At 39.7% G+C, this 20585-nt stretch overlaps 1 long non-coding RNA gene across 3 annotated transcripts in view; it reads right to left on the bottom strand.

The window, feature by feature from the left end:
- Positions 1 to 2628: 2628 nt before the first annotated feature.
- LOC141569609 (uncharacterized) overlaps positions 2629 to 20585 on the bottom strand; it is a 135591-nt gene continuing 117634 nt past the window's right edge. For all 3 annotated transcript variants that reach the window (XR_016019907.1, XR_016019908.1, XR_016019906.1), the window contains exon 4: positions 2629 to 3293. This is a non-coding gene — a long non-coding RNA (uncharacterized LOC141569609). The remainder of the gene's footprint in view (positions 3294 to 20585) is intronic.

Below are 20585 nucleotides of genomic sequence, written 5' to 3' on the forward strand. Positions count from 1 at the left end.
CAATCACCAGGAGATGCCATCATTTTATATAATTCCTTACATGCTTTTCCCTCTACATGGGATCATACTGTAAATGATCCCATAAAAAATGAAGTTTTGCATTTTTTACATTTAAGATTATATCATAAGACTGTCAGTTGTCATTAAATATTCTTCAAAAATACTATTTTATTGGCAGCATATCATTACTTTGTATGATATACAAACTGACAGTTAACCAATCCAAAGAAAGAACCATGGAAATGAATTCTTAAAGCCATCTTTCTCTTCTTTCCACCATTCTTGGTTGTAATGAAGCAGTCAGTGTAGTTTGAGTTGTGTCATTTCTCCTCTATGGGCCGTAATGACAAGAATCACATTATCGGCTGTCCCTGGTAACAAAGGTGAAAATCACACTGTCCTCTTAACCCCTTCTCAAACGCTTCTGTCACTTCTGATATCTTCAGGCCCTCTCCTATGTGTGGCGTGTAATCATTTAGTAATCAGTGGAGAGGAAGTCGCAGGGGCTCGGGCAGAGAGCACTTGATCTTGACATCTCCACCCCCATCCCTGTACAACAAGACAGAGACCAGAGGTCGTGCTAATAAAGTAAGCCACAAGCACATTGTCATCATACTTGGAGCCTGCAGCACATCAGGGCTGTTGTTTGCCTCTCTCCCTGGATCCTCAGAAAATACAGGCTTGGAAAATGGGGTGACCTCAAGCTCTAGTCCCCGGTCCACCAGTTCTCAGGATCTCATATCAACCATCAGAGAAAATGTGACATCTATGGCTAGGAAAGTTGCAGAGTACTGAGGAGTAATAGTAACTCATTTGATAGCACATTGCATATTGTTATACTTTTAATGGAATGTGAATTTACTTCTGTTGGTTCCTAGATGGAAGTGATAACCCCTAAAGCTCACTTTCACCATACTATGGCCAGGACAGAGCTCATTAAGAGGGGTCTCAATTAGGTATCTGGTTGGTCTGGATTCATCCTTCCGTCATTTTTGCTGATAGCTCTTTGATAATTTCTAAACATTTTCTGTGATTATCGTCCTATTCCAATTTCCTACTTCTTAATATAGCTGTGGTGATATGTATTTCCCTAGAAAATTATTCATTATGTGAAGATATTTGTATATATTAGCCTAAATTTCTATATATAGTATTTTAATTATTCTCCGAAAGTGTAGTTTTATCCTTTCTTAATTTCAAATACTGTATATGTTCATTTTATCTTTTCTTATTTTGTTCTTTATTAGTTTTATCAGAAGTTTGCTATTTTATTGATCTTTCCTCTCGGGGCCATAAATAAGCTTTAGATGCACTTATAAATTTTATTGTTTTACTCTGTTCTAATATATTAATTTCCACTTTTGTCTATATGCTAATTCCCACATTTGTCTATATTAGTTACCTAAAAGTTCTTTCTCCCACTTTCCAAAGTGATTATTTATACCTTCTCCCCTCAGAACTCCAATATCCTCTTACGCCCCTCACTTTAAGCTGATGAAATTTCTTCTTAATTCACTGAGAGGTTTGAAATAATTAGAAAAGAATTTGAACAAACTCCCAAATCCACATCTGACCACCTGCCTGCATTTGGGTCCATACAGTCTACTCCTTTCTTGTTGGCACGGACTAACCGTACGTGCTCCTAGCTAAAGCCAAAGCTTCCTCTTTCTTGCATCATCAATTTTTCCTCTCTACTGCAGCCTCCCCATCAACATACAAAAATAATTTAGTATCTTCTGTCTTAAAAAACAAACCTCTCTTTTTAAAATGTATTTTTTTATTAGTTTCAGGTGTACAAAGCAACGTAATACACATTTATCCCCCTCACAAAGTGATAAACCCCTCCCCCAATCTACTACCCCTCTGACATCGTATATAGCTGTTACAATACCATCAACTATATTCCCTACGCTGTACTTTACACCCCGTGACTATATATATATATTTAATTATTTTGTATAAATATATATATAAATATATGTATATATGTGTGTGTATGTGTGTGTGTATATATATACCAGGGGTGCCAAAAAATGTATACAAGTGGACAGTTTGGTCACCGTTGCTCAAGCAGTAGTTTGCCGTAATCAGAAGTGTCTGGATGCTGATGGTAACCACTGTGGTCAGGCATCCACACAATCCACAAACATTTCTTAACTTCACATATCACTTTCCAGCCGCTAACCCCTGTCCCTGATCCTCTTTGCAGAATAATTCTTTTAAAAAGTTGTTGATTGGAAAGGTCCTGGCTTGTTATCCCGGATGAGTTTAAGTTAGCTTGGTCATGGGAGACAAAAATCAGGTTGTCTGTACCTGGGCTATGTACGATATTTAACAACTCTGTCCCTCTTAATTTTCCTCCAAGAATATGCTATGGGAGTCTCTAGGACCCACAAGCTTGTGAGAGGTTGGCGTCTGTTTGAGCTCTCTGATTCCCATTAGTTCTTGAATTTGAGTTGCTAGTCCCTTTGCTCAGGTACTACAATCAAAACTGTCCTTCCTCGTAGTGATAGGCCCATGATTCTTGGCCTCTGTCTGCCCTCCTTTGGCTCACTCTAGAGATCTCAGCTTCTTCTGTAACTAGAATCCACCTACGTATGAGGTCGACAATTAAGTTTGCGAACTTGTTGCAATGATGTTGCTTTTTTGATACCACAGGGATTATTCATAACGAATTTGTACCAACTGGACAAGCAGTTAACCAGGTTTACTATTTGGAAGTGCTGAAAAGGCTGTGAGAAAAATAGATGACCTGAACTTTTCGCCAACAATTCATGGCTCTTGCATCACCACAACGCACCAGCTCACACGTCACTGTCTGTGAGGGAGTTTTTAGCCAGTAAACAAATAACTGTATTGGAACACTCTCCCTACTCACCTGATCTGGCCCCCAGTGACTTCTTTCTTTACCTGAAGATAAAGGAAATATTGAAAGGAAGACATTTGGATGACATTCAGGACATCAAGGGTAATATGATGACAGCTCTGATGGGCATTCCAGAAAAAGAGTTCCAAAATTGCTTTGAAGGGTGGACTAGGCACTGGCATCAGTGCATAGCTTCCCAAGGGGAGTACTTCGAAGGTGACCATAGTGATATTCAGCAATGAGGTATGTAGCACTTTTTCTAGGATGAGTTCACGAACTTAATTGTCAGACCTCATATGCTGCTGAGAAAATACATGGTGCTGTGACCCAGAGCACCGGGAGCTTACATGCTCTAAGTTCATTCTGCAACAGGCATGCCATCTTGGTGGCAAACGGAGTTGGTGCCGCTCCTGTGCTTTTGCAACACCTGTCAGGGGAGAACATGAACAGATCATTTGTTTCTTCAATCCAACTGTCTTACAAATTTAATGTATTTTTGGGCCACTTATAGTAATAAAAGTGAGGGTGAACAAAGAGATATTAAAATGAGAAAAATTACATTACATCGAGACTGCTCCAGGTCATTGTTACAATGAGATTATTCAAACTGATTCTCAAGTAGATTGCACTAAAACTTAATAATCGATCTTATGAAAATGCAGGGGGTAAGAAATGTCTTAGTGGATAGAAAGGGAAGAAAATTAACATTCATTGAGTGCCTATTATTTGCTAGGTGTGTGTGTGTCTGTATTCCTGGAAATATTGTGAGGTAGATATTATAGATACAGATAGACATAGATATTACAATCTTCATTTTACATGTAAGCATGCTGAAACTAAAAATTGTCTAAGGCAATACAACAAATCATTTGCAGTCCTGGGTTTGCAGCTTATTTCCATGGGTGAGTGGCAGAAAGGGAATTTACAGCCAGGTCAGTTTGCCTCCAAAGCCTGCACTTCTCGCCCACTCATTTGATACTATGTGCTTGCCTTCTCCCATCCAGCTGCCTCCAGGAGCAGGTCCGATAGATACTCGGATCTGAGTACAGGAGATACAAACATCATCTACTTAAGTTTTCATGGTTCTTTTCTTTTAATCCGGAGTATGTTGATATCACTCTGGGTGTGATGATTACTTCTCTTAGCTTCCAGCTGGGTAATCAGCACCCACAATTCATCATGACTTCCCGATCAGTTAACATGGGCAACAAGATCCCTCCCCTCCTTTCCTCTCACTTTATTATCACACTCTTTTTACTATTACAAAATAATTCCGATATATACAAAGTGTAGAAAACAATGTAGCAAGTGGCCATATAGATGCCATTTACCTTAAGAAACAGAGCATTGTAAACACAGGTGAAGCTCCCTGGGTACCTCATCCTGATTGCGCTCTCTCCCCTGCCCTCCCCCCCCCACACACACACCTTGCCCAGAATTAGCCTCTACCCTGAATTTAGTGATTATCATTCCAATTCGGGTCTTTATAGTTTTACCACATATACCAGTTGTGCCAAAAACATGTATACATATAACTTGTATTCATCTTTTGTTGTTGGTATATATTATTACAATTTTAATACAGTTTTTTCCTTTCTTAAAATGTGTATGTACATATTTTGGCACCCTCTGTATAGGCTTTAAAACATTACATAGTATTGTTTCGTAAGCTTTTTAACTTAAATAAATTACATTGGGCTGCAAACATTTTTCTGTACATCTAAATTTTTTTACTCAATATTGTGTCTGAAAATAATAAATCCTGTTGATATGTAAGCTATATAGTTCATCCATTTTTGCTGCTGTGTATATTCTATTTATTGAATAAATCACGATTATTTTACTTACTCTTCAATTGATGGACTTCTAACTTGTTTCCAATGTTTTGCTTTTATAAACAATTCTGTCATTAGCATTTACGTTCATACCCCATTTTGTTAGGGCTTTTCTCTCTTGGGTCAGCCCTCTCTCCATGTCTCTGAGTGTACTTGCTTTTCCTAATAAATTTATGCCTGTCCTATGATAAAATAAATAAATAAATAAATAAATAAATAAATAAATAAATAAATAAATAAAAGTAGAGTTGTAGGTTTAAAGTTTATGCATCTTCAATTCTACTAAATAATACCAAATCTATCTCCTCACTCTTTTTATTTCTTATGCATTTCTAAGTGTGGACTATCTATTGCTATTTAATAGTCTTGTAAGATGAGCCTGACTTTGGAATTTGGATTGCAATTCACCGTTGTTCCAATTGGAATCATTCATAATTTTCTTCCCTTCTCCCTCTTCCACCGTCCCCCTTCTCCTTCTCTCTTCTAAATGTGTGTGTGTGTGTGTGTGTGTGTGTGTGTGTGTGTGAGTATGTGTGTGTGTATTTCTCTTGAGGAAAGTTTGAACAAATTTGTCGACCAGTAGGAACATGGTATCTATACAATTCATTCTCTATGCAGAATTAAAATAAATGCTGCCTTAATATTGCAATAGCAACTATACAATGATCATCTATCTACCCATTAACTGTCAAGTATTTTTCTTATTTAGCACTCATAATAACCATGGAAAACAACTATTTTGATCCCATTTTATAGATAAGGAATTCAGACATACTAATTAACTTGTTGAAAGTAACAAAGCTAATGAAGTGCTGGGCTAGATTTCCAATCTAGTTTTAAGTGATTGGAGCCTTTCCACTATCCCACCTTACCTTAATAGTTACAAGGTACTTTCATATCTTTATCAAGTATAATTTACTGCTTCCATATTGCCCCATGGAGCTGGGTTATTAGCGTTCCTATTTTATTAGGTTGGTGCAAAAGTAATTGCGGTTTTTGCAATTATTTTCAACCTTCTAAATCACAATTATTTTTGCACCAACCTAATACAAATGAAGTAATAGAGGCTCAGAGAATATTTATGCTCTGCCAAAAAGCTATAGAGCTTTGGACTCCCACATAGGTTCTTTTCGTACTACCCAATACTTCTTCTGAAGTAATGAGATTGTTAACATGGTATCGGGCCAGGGCACACTGTGTAGAGAATGTCTAGTTAAAGAGCTTCCAACCTATTCTGTAATTGATAGAGAGCCTTGAAATTGAATGTGAGAGGGGCTTGCTCATTAGCCTGCTCTAAGAAAATGACTCAAATGACACATGCCCCAGAAAGGGAAGGGCTGGGACAGACGTTGGAGTCCAGGAGGGTACCAACAATGTTTTCTTTGCACAAAGACAAGGGTTTTTATTCACTAGTGTGTAACCAGTGACTGCTAGCACAGTGCTTTGTACATATTAGGCAATAAATATTTGTTGAATGAATTTAGAATTTTGGCACTGGAAGAAAATTTGGAATTTATCTAGCCCAATCTGTTTCTTTTATCAGTGAAGCAAATGAGACACAAAGGAGCTAAATTTTCACAGCCAGTGTCTGGTAAAGCAAACACTACTGGAATACTATCTTCAGAGAAAGGATTCTTTCCACTCAGCAAAACGATCCAGCACTAATATGTTTAAAATAAAATCCGTGTATCGTTTTCAGGCATTATAATAATCAAATAGTTACTTTATTACTTCAAATGTTCACACTGTGAAGTCATATAATATTTCCCACTCAATTTGTATAAAACTTCCCCCAATAAAAACCTGAAATTTTCAAAGTTTATGTATATACATACAAAAAATAAAGTTATTATGAATTGGAAAGACTCTCTATATAACAGCACACAGGAAGCATCTATGTACGGAGAATTATTTGAAATGCATCTAAAGATAAGTTAGGATCATTATATTAGAGCACTCAGAATTTAATGAAGGCGGGGCCGGCCCGGTGGCTCAGGCGGTTGGAGCTTCGTGCTCCTAACTCCAAAGGCTGCCGGTTCAATTCCCACATGGGCCAGTGGGCTCTCAACCACAAGGTTGCCAGTTCAATTCCTCGAGTCCCGCAAGGGATGGTGGGCTGTGCCCCTGCAACTAGCAACAGCAACTGGACCTGGAGCTGGGCTGCGCCCTCCACGACTAAGATTGAAGGGACAACAACTTGACTTGGAAAAGGGTCCTGGAAGTACACACTGTTCCCCATTAAAGTTCTGTTCCCCTTCCCCAATAAGATCTTTTAAAAAACCCAGAATTTAATGAACGCATCTTTAGAATTGCAAGACAGTTATAAGTATATCTCCTCCATATTTTTTTTCCTCATCCAGGGCGGAAAATATTGATGTTGCATTTTGTTCCAATTTTACTTCTTTAAAGGAAAAATGGATTTTGCCTACATAATCATGTAAAAAAAATACCTAGTGGATATATTTGGTTTTCTTGCAGTCTACATAAGCATCTAGGAACTGCCCAGTGAATCTTTGAGAATTATGAAGCAGGTTTGAACCTTGCATGGAGGGTTAATCTTTCTTTTGAACTATATGAATGCCACAGGTCTTAAACTGAAAAACAGCTAAGGTCTTGCTAAGCTGGACTTACCAAGACTACAGAATATTACAAAAATCACTTAGGTTGTTCCTTAAATAGTGATTGAAACTTGGCTAATATGCTTTAATATAATTGGCCATAAATAGGCTGACAGTTTGTAACTACATAACTACCCACTTTCCAACACACACACACACACACACACACACACACACACACACACACACACACAAAGGACTGTCCAAAGTAGTGTATTATATAAGAGAAACAGTCATCTGAAGCCAGCCCTGCTCTGAGAGGGAAAAATTGTAAAGTTTGATCTAGTCATAAAACTGTACATAACTCTTCTTAGATTTGAACCCCCACTATGCCCAGAGAAGAGAACTCGTTTTATCACACTTCACTTCAACGTCATAATGCGTCAGATACTTCTGGTTTAGAATTTAGTTTCTCTTGGATAAATATGCAACCAGATTCAAGTCACTGTCAAACTCACAATCTCAGGTCCTTGCCCTTATTGCAGGTATTTTCTCCTTCATTTTTCCTATAGTTCTGTTGATTAAAAAAAACCCTAAAGGTGCCTGTATTAGTTTGCTGCCATAATACAGTACCTCAAACCGGGTAACTTAAACAACAGAAATGTATTGTCTCACAGTTCTAGAAAACAGAAATCTGAGATCAAGGTGTCGGCAGGGTTGGCTCCTCCTGAGGCCACGAGGGAGAATCTGCTCCAGGCCTCTCATACTGGCCATCTTTGTCGTTCCCTGGGCTTGTACAAGCGTCATTCCCATCTCTGCCTTCTTCACATGGTATTCTCTCTGTGCGCATTCTGTGTCCATGTATTTGATAGGAGGCAGAATTTCAATAGGATGTGCTGATCGTTTTCATAGATATATTTGCACAGGAGGGCAAAACACTTCCACATAGAAAAACACAGATAAAAAACATAGGAACAGAAGCAGGTTTGCAAGAAAGTAGGATGAGTTTGGTTCTAGTTATCATCTGAAATTTGAGGGCAAGGTCTTGGTTAGCTGTATGGCGTTATCAGAGCCATCAACAAAGAGCTGGTCGAGTTGGAAGACACCATTTCAGGAAAGTATTAGGTTGGTGCAAATGTAATTGCGGTTTAAAAGGTTAAAAATAAATGCAAAAGCTGCAATTACGTTTGCACCAACCTAACATATAGAACAAAAGAAGAGTGGTCTATGAGAAGAACTCTGGGAGACTCAATAGTTAGGGGACGAGCAGAGAAACAGAAGCCTATGAAGGGGCTAAATAGAAGTTATCAGTTATGGGGACAGAAATAGGAAAGGTTGACTGGAGACAAGAGAAAAGGCAGTTTTAAGTAGAAAGAAATCGCTAAAGTTGGAGGATATATTCTAGGGGGTCACTTAATTTTTAGTTGAACTAAGATAATAATGTAACTATTTGTCCATCCATCCATCCATCCATCCATCCATCCATCCATCCATCCATCCACCTATCTAAAAAGTATTTATTGAGCATTTACTACTCTGTATCAAGCACTGTGATTAGCATTGATGTATATAAAGTGTTTTCCCTCATACGGTCTTCAGTCTAGTTGGAAAGATATGCACTACACAAATAATCCAAAAATGAATATATAATTACAAATTGTGATGATTCATATGAATAAAGTATAGAGCTCTCTGAGAGTACCACTGCCAATGAGACTGAATACTCACACATCTGCTAATTCTTCTCATCAAGTGTGTTGCTTTTGCATTATACAAATAACGGTCTATTCTGGCTCTGCCTCTGAGACATAGGGTAGTTTCAGCAAATACCTTGATCTCTAATTATGTTGTGATATATGGTGCTTGGTTATCTCCATCCATAGCACTTGAAAGTTCTTCATTTGTGTCTGTCTAGCTAGGCTTCTGACATTTCTCCTGCCCCCTTTTCACTTCTATCAACTTAGGACTTATTCATGACTTATTTCTGATTCTTGATGCCTAGCTTGTTTCTCAGATTGTGTTTTATTATTATCAGTTCAATTCCACACAATAGACCATGCAAACCGGAGTACCAGGGGGTAGAAGCTGATGAAAAGTAGATAAGACAGAAACAAATTGTCGGAAAATCACCAAGAGCAAAGGCGGGAGAGAGAAAGTGTGCTTCAAACACTATCTCCTGCAAACGTGTATCCAAATATGAAACTATGGTACCTAAAAAATTTCCGATACTTACCATATTGATGGAAAAATGAGTACATGGACTTGACATCACATGGTGTTATGTTGGGTAAGATCTTCAGAGTGTGATAGGGAGTTACTTGGTTTTGTGGTAGAGACTAGCCAGCTATTTGCCAAAACATTTCTTCTGATTTCTACATTTCCCAGCCTCCCATGGAATAGTGATATGACTGAGTTCTAGCCAATGGGCTATGAGAGAAAGTCACAGCCACTCCTTCCAGGACTGGTCCATAAAATCTTCCACACTGGATTCTCCAGGTTCTTTCTTTTCTGGTTGAAGCAGCAGAGCCTGATGACCTTGAAAGGTGTTTATTGAAGACGGTAGATCCATGACATGGAAGGAGCCTATGTTCCTGAATCAGCAGGTGAAGCAGAGCGACCTGCTAATCAGAAAAACCCATTTGGGAATTTATGTGAATTAGCTTCTTTCAGGCTTCAGCCATCCTATATTTTGGGATTTGTTTGTTACAGGAGCTGGTATCAAATGACTTATTAAAATTACCCCAAAGAATAGCTAATATTTATTGAGCTCCAAGGATAAAACAAAACCTGGAGGTGAAAGCTTCTGGAAAAACTTGCCCAGCTACAGCTGATAAATAGGATAAGGGTGAGGTTTCAAACCTTGCAGTCTTTTCGCTACGCACACACCCACTGACACATACTTCATGTAGTTTAGAAAGAAAGTGCGCTGTGTTTAGAACAAGAGTGGGAACAAGAGTCTCAGGTGAATGTCTTTAGATCCAGTCAGTGTAAAGGGACCATGCGAAGAGCTGGTTTGAGTCAGCCTTAACTCAATGTGATTTATGCCTGAGTCTGTCGCTCTCACCAATACAGAGGCCCTGTATTATTTAGATTTGTGTTTCCTCCCCCCACCCAGGTGCTTTCCCTGTTCAGTATCTTGCATATAATGGATGGCCACTGAATGACTTTACAAATGAATCGGTTTGAACACAAAGGACAAAGCTCGGGACTGTGGTCAGTTTCCTATCCCTGTTCTTCTCTAGATTCATCCTCCTGAAAATTGTCCTGTGTAGAAGCTCATATCTGAAACTAGCTTTTAAGACATTTAAATTACTTTTTAAAAGTGATGGTTTAGTTTATAACACTTGTAGTTTTCATTTTCTGTGCTTTTAAAATCAGATAACCTGTGTAAAGCTCTTAGGACAGTGCCTCGATCATGTCAAGTTCTCAATAAAACAGTAACTGTTGTCATTAACCTCGAGTTTTATTGTGAGCTGTCTTTTATATTCTCCCTTTGGACATTTTTCCTGCCTAGTTCTGGTGTGTTTTTTATTTTTATTTTATATATTGAGGTATTTATTTTTAAACATAATTTTTTTTAATTCTTTTTTTTTTAAATTGGGGAACAGTGTGTTTTCCCAGGACCCATCAGCTCCAAGTCAAGTCGTTGTTTTCCCTCTAGTTGTGGAGGGCGCAGCCCCCTGGCCCATGTGAGAATCAAACCGGCGACCCTGGTGTTATGAGGACTGCACTCCAACCAACTGAGCCAACAGACCGCCCTAATGTATTTATATTTAAAACTTAACTATTTTTTGTATTAGTTTCAGGTGCACAGAACACAGTGATTAGATATTGATATACCTCACAGTAAAATAAACATATATCACCCCAATAAGTCTATTATCCATCTGACACTGTACATAATTATTAGAATATTATTGACTATATTCCCTATGCTGTACTCTATATCCCCATGACTATTTTTTTAAACTTATAGTTGACATTCAGTATTATTTTATATTACTTTCAGGTGTACAGCATCGGGGGTCGACATTTATATAATTTATGAAGTGAACTCCTGATAAGACTAGTACCCACCTGACACTATACATAGTTGTTACAATATTGTTTATTGACTATATTTCCCACAATGTACTTTACATCCCCATGACTCTTTTGTAACTACCAATTTGTATTTCTTAATCCCTTCCCCTTTTTCACCCAGTCTCCCAACCCCCCTCCCATCAGGTAATCACCAGTTTGTTCTCTGTATCTGTAGGTCTGTTTTGTTTGTTCGTTTTTGTCCTTTAGATTTCACATATAATTGAGCTCATATGGTATTTGTCTTTCTCAGCCTGACTGATTTCACTTAGCATAATATCCTCTAGGTCCATCCATGTTGTGGCAAATGGTAAGATTTCATTCTTTTTTACGGCAGAGCAATATTCCATTTTATATATGTACCATCTCTTCTTTATCCAATCATCTACTGATGAGCATTTTGGCTGTTTCCATATCTTGGGTATTGTGAATAGTGCTGCAGGGAACATAAGGGTGCATATTTCTTTTCAAATTAGTGTTTCGGATTTCTTTGAATAAAGACCGAGGAGTGGAAGTGCTGGGTCATACAGTTCTATTTTTTAATATTTTGAGGAACCTCCATACTGTTTTCCATATTGGCTGCACCAATTTGCGTCCTCGCCAACACTTGTTTGTTGATTTATTGATGATGACCATTCTGATAGGTGTGAAGTGATATCTCATTGTGGTAATAATTTGCATTTCTCTGATGATTAGTGATGTTGAGCATCTTTTTATATGTCTACTGGCTATGTGTATGTCCTCTTTGGAGAAATGTCTATTCAGGTCCTCTGCCCATTTTTTAATCAGCTTGTTCATTTTTTCAGTGCTGAGTTGTATGAGTTTTTATATATATTTGGATATTAACCCCTAATCAGATATATCATTGATTAATATCTTCTCCCATTCAGTAGGTCTTTTCGTTTTGTTGATGGTTTTCTTTGCTGTGCAAAACCTTTTCAGTTCGATGTAGTCTTATTTGTTTATTCTTTCTTTTGTTTCCCTTGCCCAAGGAACTATATCGGTAAAAGTATTACTAAGGGTAATGTCTGAGAGTTTACTTCCTATAGCTTCCTGTAGGAGTTTTATGGTTTCAGGACTTACATTTAAGTCTTTAATCCATTTTGAGTTTATTCTTGTATATGGTGGTCCAGTTTCATTTTTTTGCATGCCTCTGTCCAGTTTTCCCAACATGATTTATTGAATAGACTGTCTTTACCCCAACGTATGTTCTTGCTTCCTTTGTCATAGATTAAGTGACCGTATAAGCATGGATTTATTTCTGGGCTCTATTCTGTTCCATTGATCTATGTGTCTGTTTTTATGCCAATACCATGCTGTTTTGATTACTGTGGCCTTGTAGTATACAGTTTGATATCAGGTAATGTGATACCTCCAGTTTTGTTCTTCTTTCTCAAGATTGCTGTGGTTATTCAGGGTCCTTTATGGTTTCATATAAATTTTAGGATTATTTTGTTTTTTATTTTTTGAAGAAAATCTTTATTGGGGGTATAATTAATGTATAAAAAGTTATAATTAATGCATACATTTTGAAGAGTTTGGACCTATGCACACACCTGTGATACTATCACCATTAACAAGGTAATAAACATATCCATCACCTCCAAAAGATTTCCTGTGTCTCCTTGCTCTTTTTCTGTGGTAAAAACACTTAGCACAAGATCTACTCTCCTAAAAAGTTTTTAAGTGTATAATACAGTATTGTTGACTACAGGCAGAATGTTGTACAGCAGATCTTCAGAACTTGCTAATCTTGTATAACTGTAACTCTACACCCATTGGACATCAACTCCCCATTCCCCTCTCCCTCCAGCCCCTGGCCACCACCAATTCTAGTCTGTGCTTGTATGTGTTTGACTATTTCAGATCTCTCATGTAAGAGGAATCATGCAGTACTTGTCCATCTGTGACTTACTTCACTTAAGATAATGTCTTCCAGGTCCATCCATGGATCAAGAAATTGTGTATATGGATACAGTGGAATATTATTCAGCCTGGTGCTGGTGTTTCTAATGCTATGACTGCTATTTGTTTGTTCTATTGTCTCTAATTTAATTCATTTGCATGTTAATATACTAGATAGTATGCTAGGCACTTTGAATACATTAACTCATTACTCCTCACTGAAAAGGGCTGTTTTGTTTATTTGTTTTACAAATAAGGAAACCAGGACCCAGAAGTCAATTACATTGTCTGAGGTCACATAGCTCTAAATGGTGGAGCTAAAATTTCAAAGTCTGTCCAGGTACATCACTCAGGCTCTCTTCATAACACTAACGATTGACTTTCTTTTTCTTAAAAGAGAAGGTGCTACTATCATTAATTTATTAATTGCATAACGCAGAATATAGAAATTTAAAGTTGGAAGGAATCTAGTCAGTTGTAAGCTGGAACCACTTTGTATCAATTTGAGAGAGTACATTGTATCCATCTCTTCCCAACTCCATGTTTAGTGACACCACGTTGCTAGGTCGAAAGTGACTACGGTAGGTGGGATTATTTACACCATGGAAAATGGCGAATGCCACAACAGTACAAATCAAACCTTCTTTTTCTATTTTTGCTTTTTACCAGAACACTACTGGATCTAGTAGTACAGGCTATTTATGTATGAGGAAACTGAAGGTAAGAGGAGAGCTACTGTGTGGCAGAGATGGGACCATAAGACAGGTTTTTTGACCTTCACTATAATGTGAAGCTATTACGTCCTTTATTTGAACAGCAGTGTGTGCCTGTGTGTGTGTGTGTGTGTGTGAGAGAGAGAGAGAGAGAGAGAGAGAGAGAGAGAGAGAGAGAGAGAGAGAAAGAGAGAGAGAGAGAATATCAAAGTGTGTGGTTAATACAGAACATTCTAGACTCTGCATTGGAAGGAAAATTGATCATCTAATCCAGTAATTCCCAACAGTAATTACACATTAGAATTACCTGGGGCAATTGTTGAGAAGAACAATTCCTGGACTACCTACTGAATGAGGGACTCTAGGGGAGTCTGCATGTTTAATATGAATCTCCGCGCGTTGTGCTGCAACCATAGACTGGCATTCGGGAATTGCATTACATAGTTCAGTCTTATATCGCATGTGTGAAACCTCTCTACGTAATTCATGCTTTTATCCTTTATGGGTTTAAACTTAACCTCCCACCTTTAAACAGTTCATTCCCTGAAGCCAGTTGTGTGTGTGTGTGTGTGTGTGTGTGTGTGTGTGTGTGGTAAGTTTTGGACATTACAATGCAGAACAAGTTTCCAGAAACTAATTACTTATAGAATTTTTTTAAAGTTACAAGTTCGTATAATAAAGAGCACGTTTGTTCTTGGGGGCTTTATACTCACTGCCTTTGTTGGGATGCAGGAAAGGATTATCAGAATATGTTTGTGTGTGTTTGTGTGTGCAGAATGGGAGAGGGCAGCCTCGAGAATGGCCTCATTTCAGGGCTGTGTGAGGAGCTTGGAGTGCTCAGGGGATGCAAGCCTTTGGCTCTCATTGCAAAGGCATGGAACATTCCACTGAAAGAAGTCAGTTGTGATCCCTGGTGGGGAGAGCAATAAAAACAGCGACTTTGTTCTCCAGAGCTTGCTGAAAGCATAACATTGGGCTATTGAGACAGCTCAGTCTCTCTCACACACTCCCACTCCGCTCTGCCAAGGTGCAGTACGGCCCGGCTCAACCCAGCACACAGAGAATTGCTCCCTCTGAAAGGAACCAAGTAGCTCGCAGACAGCAATAACGTTCTAGAAAGAATGTGCCCAAGAAAAGTTTGCACTCTTTAATTTGTTTACAACTTAAGCTGGGGGTTTTATCAGCAAAGATGACTTGGAGGCATTCAGGCTTAAGTGAGGGTATTTTTTTTTTCTTTTAAATCATGCAAAGCTCAAAGGATATCAGCAGCTGCAAGAACATAGTTTTCTTTGGAATTCTTGTTTCTTTGAAAAAGGTCTCAATGGAAGAGAGCACATTTATAAAGCTGTGGCCTCTAGTCATGGAAGAATGCTACCAACACACCTCATTATTGTGGCAAGCAGTATGAATTCAACTCTGGAATCGCAAGAAGTCTGGATAGTCTAATGTATGAGTCGATCCATGGATGATCTGATGATGCTTGGAAATTAGGAATCTACCTGTTGATAGTGCCTGAAAAGCAAGCAAGAAGAAACAACACATCCTCGTGTCCTCTCCTGGAGGAGGAAATACTGATTCATTAATTCAGTCATCAAAACTTTGCTGAGCACTTACTCTGAGGTAGACCATGTAGACTGCTAAGAGTGTCTGTTTCAGAGGTTTGAGAACTTGAGCATGCATTGGGTGGCTCCTTAAAACACAGACTGCTGGGTGCACCCCCCGAGTCTCTGATTCATTGCATCTGGAGTGAGGCCCGAGAATATGCATTTCTAACAAGTTCCCAGGTAATACCGATGGTTCAGGGACCACACTTAGAGAGCCTCCCACTTAGTACAGGAGACCAACAAGTAAATGATTATGTTGCCTGGCAATAAGCAGTAAGTGCCATGAAGGGTGCTGTGGGAGCACGGAGGATGGGCACTTCATCCAGCCTTGGGATGAAGGGACCAAGGGACGTGGTCAGAAAAGGCTTCCCAGAACAGGTAACATTGAACTGAGTCTTTGGGCTTTTCTGTCAGGGGAAGAAGAATTAGAAAGGTATTCTGGATGGAGGAAGGAGCATGTGTGAAGGCAGAGAAGTGAGAAGTGACATGGTGATTTTGGGGAGCTGCAAGTTGTTTGCAGCAAGAGTCAGAGTGAAACACAAGAACCACATAGGACAGCTGGCACGGGCTTGTCAAAGAAGAGGCACTGAATAAATGATTATGTAAATACATGGAATGGCACAGCACCCTACTAAGTACCACGGAAACTCCAGAAAGATAATATGTGCTCATAAGCTCAGCCCTCAAAGAGCTGTCAAAATTGTTTAGGAGAGGAGACATGATGCATGCAATGGAAAGTCGCAATTCATGAGAGACCACGGGTCAATCTAGCAGACACCAACCAGGGAGGCTACCTGGATCACAGTGGCTTCTTGTCTCGTCTGGAAATGACACACAACTCAAGGTTCCCTGTGGCAGGGTCGACCTTAAGGAATTCTGCCCCAGGCCATACCAGATTTGTCTGGAGATATGTGTCTGAAGCAAGCAGGCCGATCAGACTACTCTAGAATGATCTGAAATGAAATTGAGGAGAGAGCATAAATCTTCCTCTGGTGGATAGCCTGTGAGATGGGCAGCACAGAAGCTGTCGGTGGCTATGTTACCCAGAATGTGCAAGCAGCTAACAGAAAGAAGGCGCCGTGACAAGGAAGCAAAGATGAGAGAGGGACATAGTACTGGCAGCTTGTGAGCCTCTGATTCCAAATGTCCCTAAGGCCCAGCTACCCTTGATCTTCCCACCTTTTCATGGTATATGACATTCCTCAATAGCCTTCCAGTGAATTTCCCTCTTTGCCTTAGCTAGATCAAGTTGCATTTCTGTTACTTGCAATCTGATCTTTTATGACTGCTATGGTCAGCAACCTCTCCGGATCCAATGCATGAAATAGACACCAAATGGGCCTACAGTCCATGAGCTGAACCTGCAGTGGCAGCTGCATGTGGCGCCTGTGGGACCTGACTGCACCAGTACATCTGGGCAGGATTTAGTCAAAGAGAAGAGAAAGGAGGCCCTATCAAATGGAGGGAATAGCCTAGGAGAAAGTGTGGTATTAAAAATAAATGTGTGGAATACTATTCTGCCATAAGAAAAGATGATAGAGGAACATTTGTGACAACATGGATGGATCTTGAGATTATCATGCTGAGCGAAATAAGTCAGACAGAAAAAGCAGAGAACCATATGATTTCACTGATATGTGGTATATAAAACTGAAAACAACAAAAGAACAAGACAAACAAATGAAGAAACAAAAACTCAGACAGAGACAATAGTTTAGTGGTTACCAGAGGGGAAGGGGGAGGGGGATGGTCAATGAGGGTAAAGGGGATCAAACATGGTGATGGAAGGAGAACTGACTCTGGGTGGTGAACACACAATGGGATTTATAGATGATGTAATACAGAATTGTACACCTGAAATCTATGTAATTTTACTAACAATTGTCACCCCAATAAACTTTAATTAAAAAATGAAATAAAATAAATGTGGTTTCAAATGCTGGAGAAGAGGTCAGCCCTGTCTGGACAGAAGAGTTCCTTTTCGGTTAAGTCTGGTGAAGCATCAAACACAGAGAGGTTCCAATTCAGGTTCAGAGGTTTGGACTCTCACCTGGAAGTCCTAGAGAACCACTGGGGCAACAACAGGAAGAAGTAGCATTTTTTAAGAGCATGACTCTCATGACAGAGTTTCTTTACGTTTTTGGGTAACAGGTATTTTTCCCTTGTTCTTTCTTTTTCTTTCTGAGAACAGACTTTCTTGTAGGGGATGTTAATCACCAGCCCCTGCGCAGAATATGCACAGAATACACAGCAGTGGCAGGGCTCACCCTGGGACATAGCTTCCCCTGACCCACAGGTGACAAAGTAGTGTGGGGCATAGCCACACAGAGAGAGAGCATAGAGGCCGCCTAGTGCTGCAGTGGAAAGAGCACAGAAGGTCTACCTACAGACACATCATCTTGCTTCATCAAACCCCACTTTCCTCATCTCTAGAATGGGCGTGTTAATTCCCCACCTTGCCTTCCTCACCAGGTGGTCATACTGAGAATTGAGATAAAACGTATGACAGAGCTCTCTGCACTGCAAAGGATTGTGGGAGGGGTTGTGAAGATTGCCACATGATTTACCCCTTCATTTCAGGAAATCTGAGCCAGAGTTTTCCTGAATCATCACTAGCAGTGCGCATTTATTGGGTGACTGCAGTATTTCCTAAGCAACGTGCTTTCCCCTACATATTTGGGATGGCCTATCTTTTGTAAGGCTCTTCTTTTTTCTTTTTTTTTTCTTTTCAGATCAGACAAGCTGCAATTACAAATTACTTTCAAGACGTTTTAAATTGACTGGGAAAGTCTGCACATGCCCCGTCCGCGGAGACCATGTTTGCTTATCAGGTTGTCTCCTCTTTATTAATGCTGTCTTAAGATCCCTTTCTTTAAGCGTCTCCTCTTTTACGAGAGGGAGCCCTGTCTCGCAACTGACAATGGGCTTCCAGGAACCATTCATCTTTTCTTTCACGTGCACTGCATTTAGCATTCTCTGGTGTTGCAGTTGGGAGAAAGCACCGATTGCAAATCAGCTGGGTCCAGGCCTGATGCTTGGAGCAGGGCACACCTGTCTGGCACTGCCAGTTCCGCCCTGATTTATTCAGAGATGACGCTGCTCTGAATAATGTTCTGAACATCTTCAGTCCTAATCAGCACTATGATCTATACATGCCTTCAGGGAAGCATCCAAGAGACCCATCCAGATCAGGTGTCCTCCTTTCCATGGACGTAGAAAGTGGGGGCTCAAGCCACAGAATGGCTGCCATGCCTTTACCTGTAATGGGACGTAAGGAGTTCGGTTGGAACCACACTTTACTTCTTGTGCTCTTCTCTACACCTTGTCACTGACAAGGTTTCCAAGTTCCTTGTGCTTCTAAAGCTTTACAGCACACCACAGAAGAGAGATTTCAATTGTAAAGTAAAAAGGCACTCTGTCACTTTTATCTTCGCTGATTCAAGCCAGCACATGTCTAGAAACTTTTCTGTTATCGGGCCTGCATTTTAATAGGATGATTCCGAAAAGTGCCCATTTTCCTAATTATTTCAGAATTATGTGGACCTTAATTACCATCTTCCATTAGCAGCGCGAGTGGTGGTTAGGACAAATTTCAAATGCAGCTAGCAAGTGCTTTACACTAATATGTCTGCTTCATTAACTTCAATCAAAAGACAGCAGCGGCTCCTCATAGTAATAAGTTTGCTTTGATACATTCTCATCAAATATTGATCTGAATAGTCTATAGGAATGCTTAGCTGGGCGGTATGAAATTTATTTACTGAATACATTATTTCTATCCCCAATCTGCCAGTCGCTATTTCAGAAATTCTATGTTTTTTTCCAAGGTAAAACTTTATTAACACAGGAAATCACTGCATTTTGGGGTCATTAATACATGTCTGTAATAATATTTTCAGTCCAAAATATTCAACAGAAAAGGAGAGGATCCAAAATTGTATCAGAGGACAGATTTTCTTTTCTACTTGACCTGAACGACAACAATTTTTTTCAGAGGACCAAACACATATATAATAGTGACTGACAGTCTATCGCCCCCCTGCCCCCAAGTACGTCTATCCAAATGTGACTTGTATGGCTTGAAATTACACAGAGATTTGGTTATAAAGAAGCCCATTTATCAGGTTTTGGAAATTCTTTAATAGAGAAACAGATTTTTGGTATTTGAAATTGCACCGATTCAAAAAAGAGTGGGTATTTCTCTTCCAAATGTATGTGTCATGGAGCTGACTTCCCTATTTCCCATGGACTGGTCAGTGGCAGCTGAGGCCTGTGAGGGTGGTTCAGCAGTGAACAGAATACAGAGCAGGAAACAGAGCCTGGCTGAAGAGTTCTGAAGGAGGAGATAGGCGAGGTTAGCAAATAGCTTCTGACAGTCTTGTGGAACCGACAAGAGACAAAGCACTGGGCATGAAATGGGAATTAGAAGGCCATTTAGCAATCCAAAATGGCAACCCAATAAACAACTGAAAGTTGGCAGCGAAAGAAAAATCCAGAAGATGCTTCCCACCTGATTGCACAGGAGATTTGAAAGTGAGGTCACAAGAGAGTACAAACAAAGGCTGTGTCCGGGGGTGGACAGAGAGGGTAGGGAGGGGAGAAAAAAACAAACGAGACAAGTCATTTTCCCAGAAATGAGGCACAAACTCTCCATTAAATGCTGTGTCTAGTGACTGAATGGAGAGCCAATTGACTCTAAGTCATTAGATGTATTGGGTCATGAACCATGAGATTGCCTGGAATTCTTCCGCATGTATTTACTGGTCACCTACTATGTACTAGGGATTTGCTAGATGTTGCTGATGAGAACATGATTTCAAGATTGTGTCTATGATCCCTGAAAATGGGTGTGTTCGGCCCAGTTGCCTGTGCAAGTCATCAAGAAGTCTGGGCCGCTCCCCTTCTCCTGTCCATATCCGGTGTCCAGGTGGGTCCGTTTCCTGACTGCTGGGTGAGATATGCTGGACACAGCCCACAACTGTGGCAGTCACCCCTCAGGATACAGAATGGGGAAGCTTAATGCA

This window comes from Rhinolophus sinicus, chromosome 18 (genome assembly GCF_057876585.1).
Source record: "Rhinolophus sinicus isolate RSI-liver-muscle chromosome 18, RSI-T2T, whole genome shotgun sequence".
Classification (NCBI taxonomy): domain Eukaryota; kingdom Metazoa; phylum Chordata; class Mammalia; order Chiroptera; family Rhinolophidae; genus Rhinolophus; species Rhinolophus sinicus.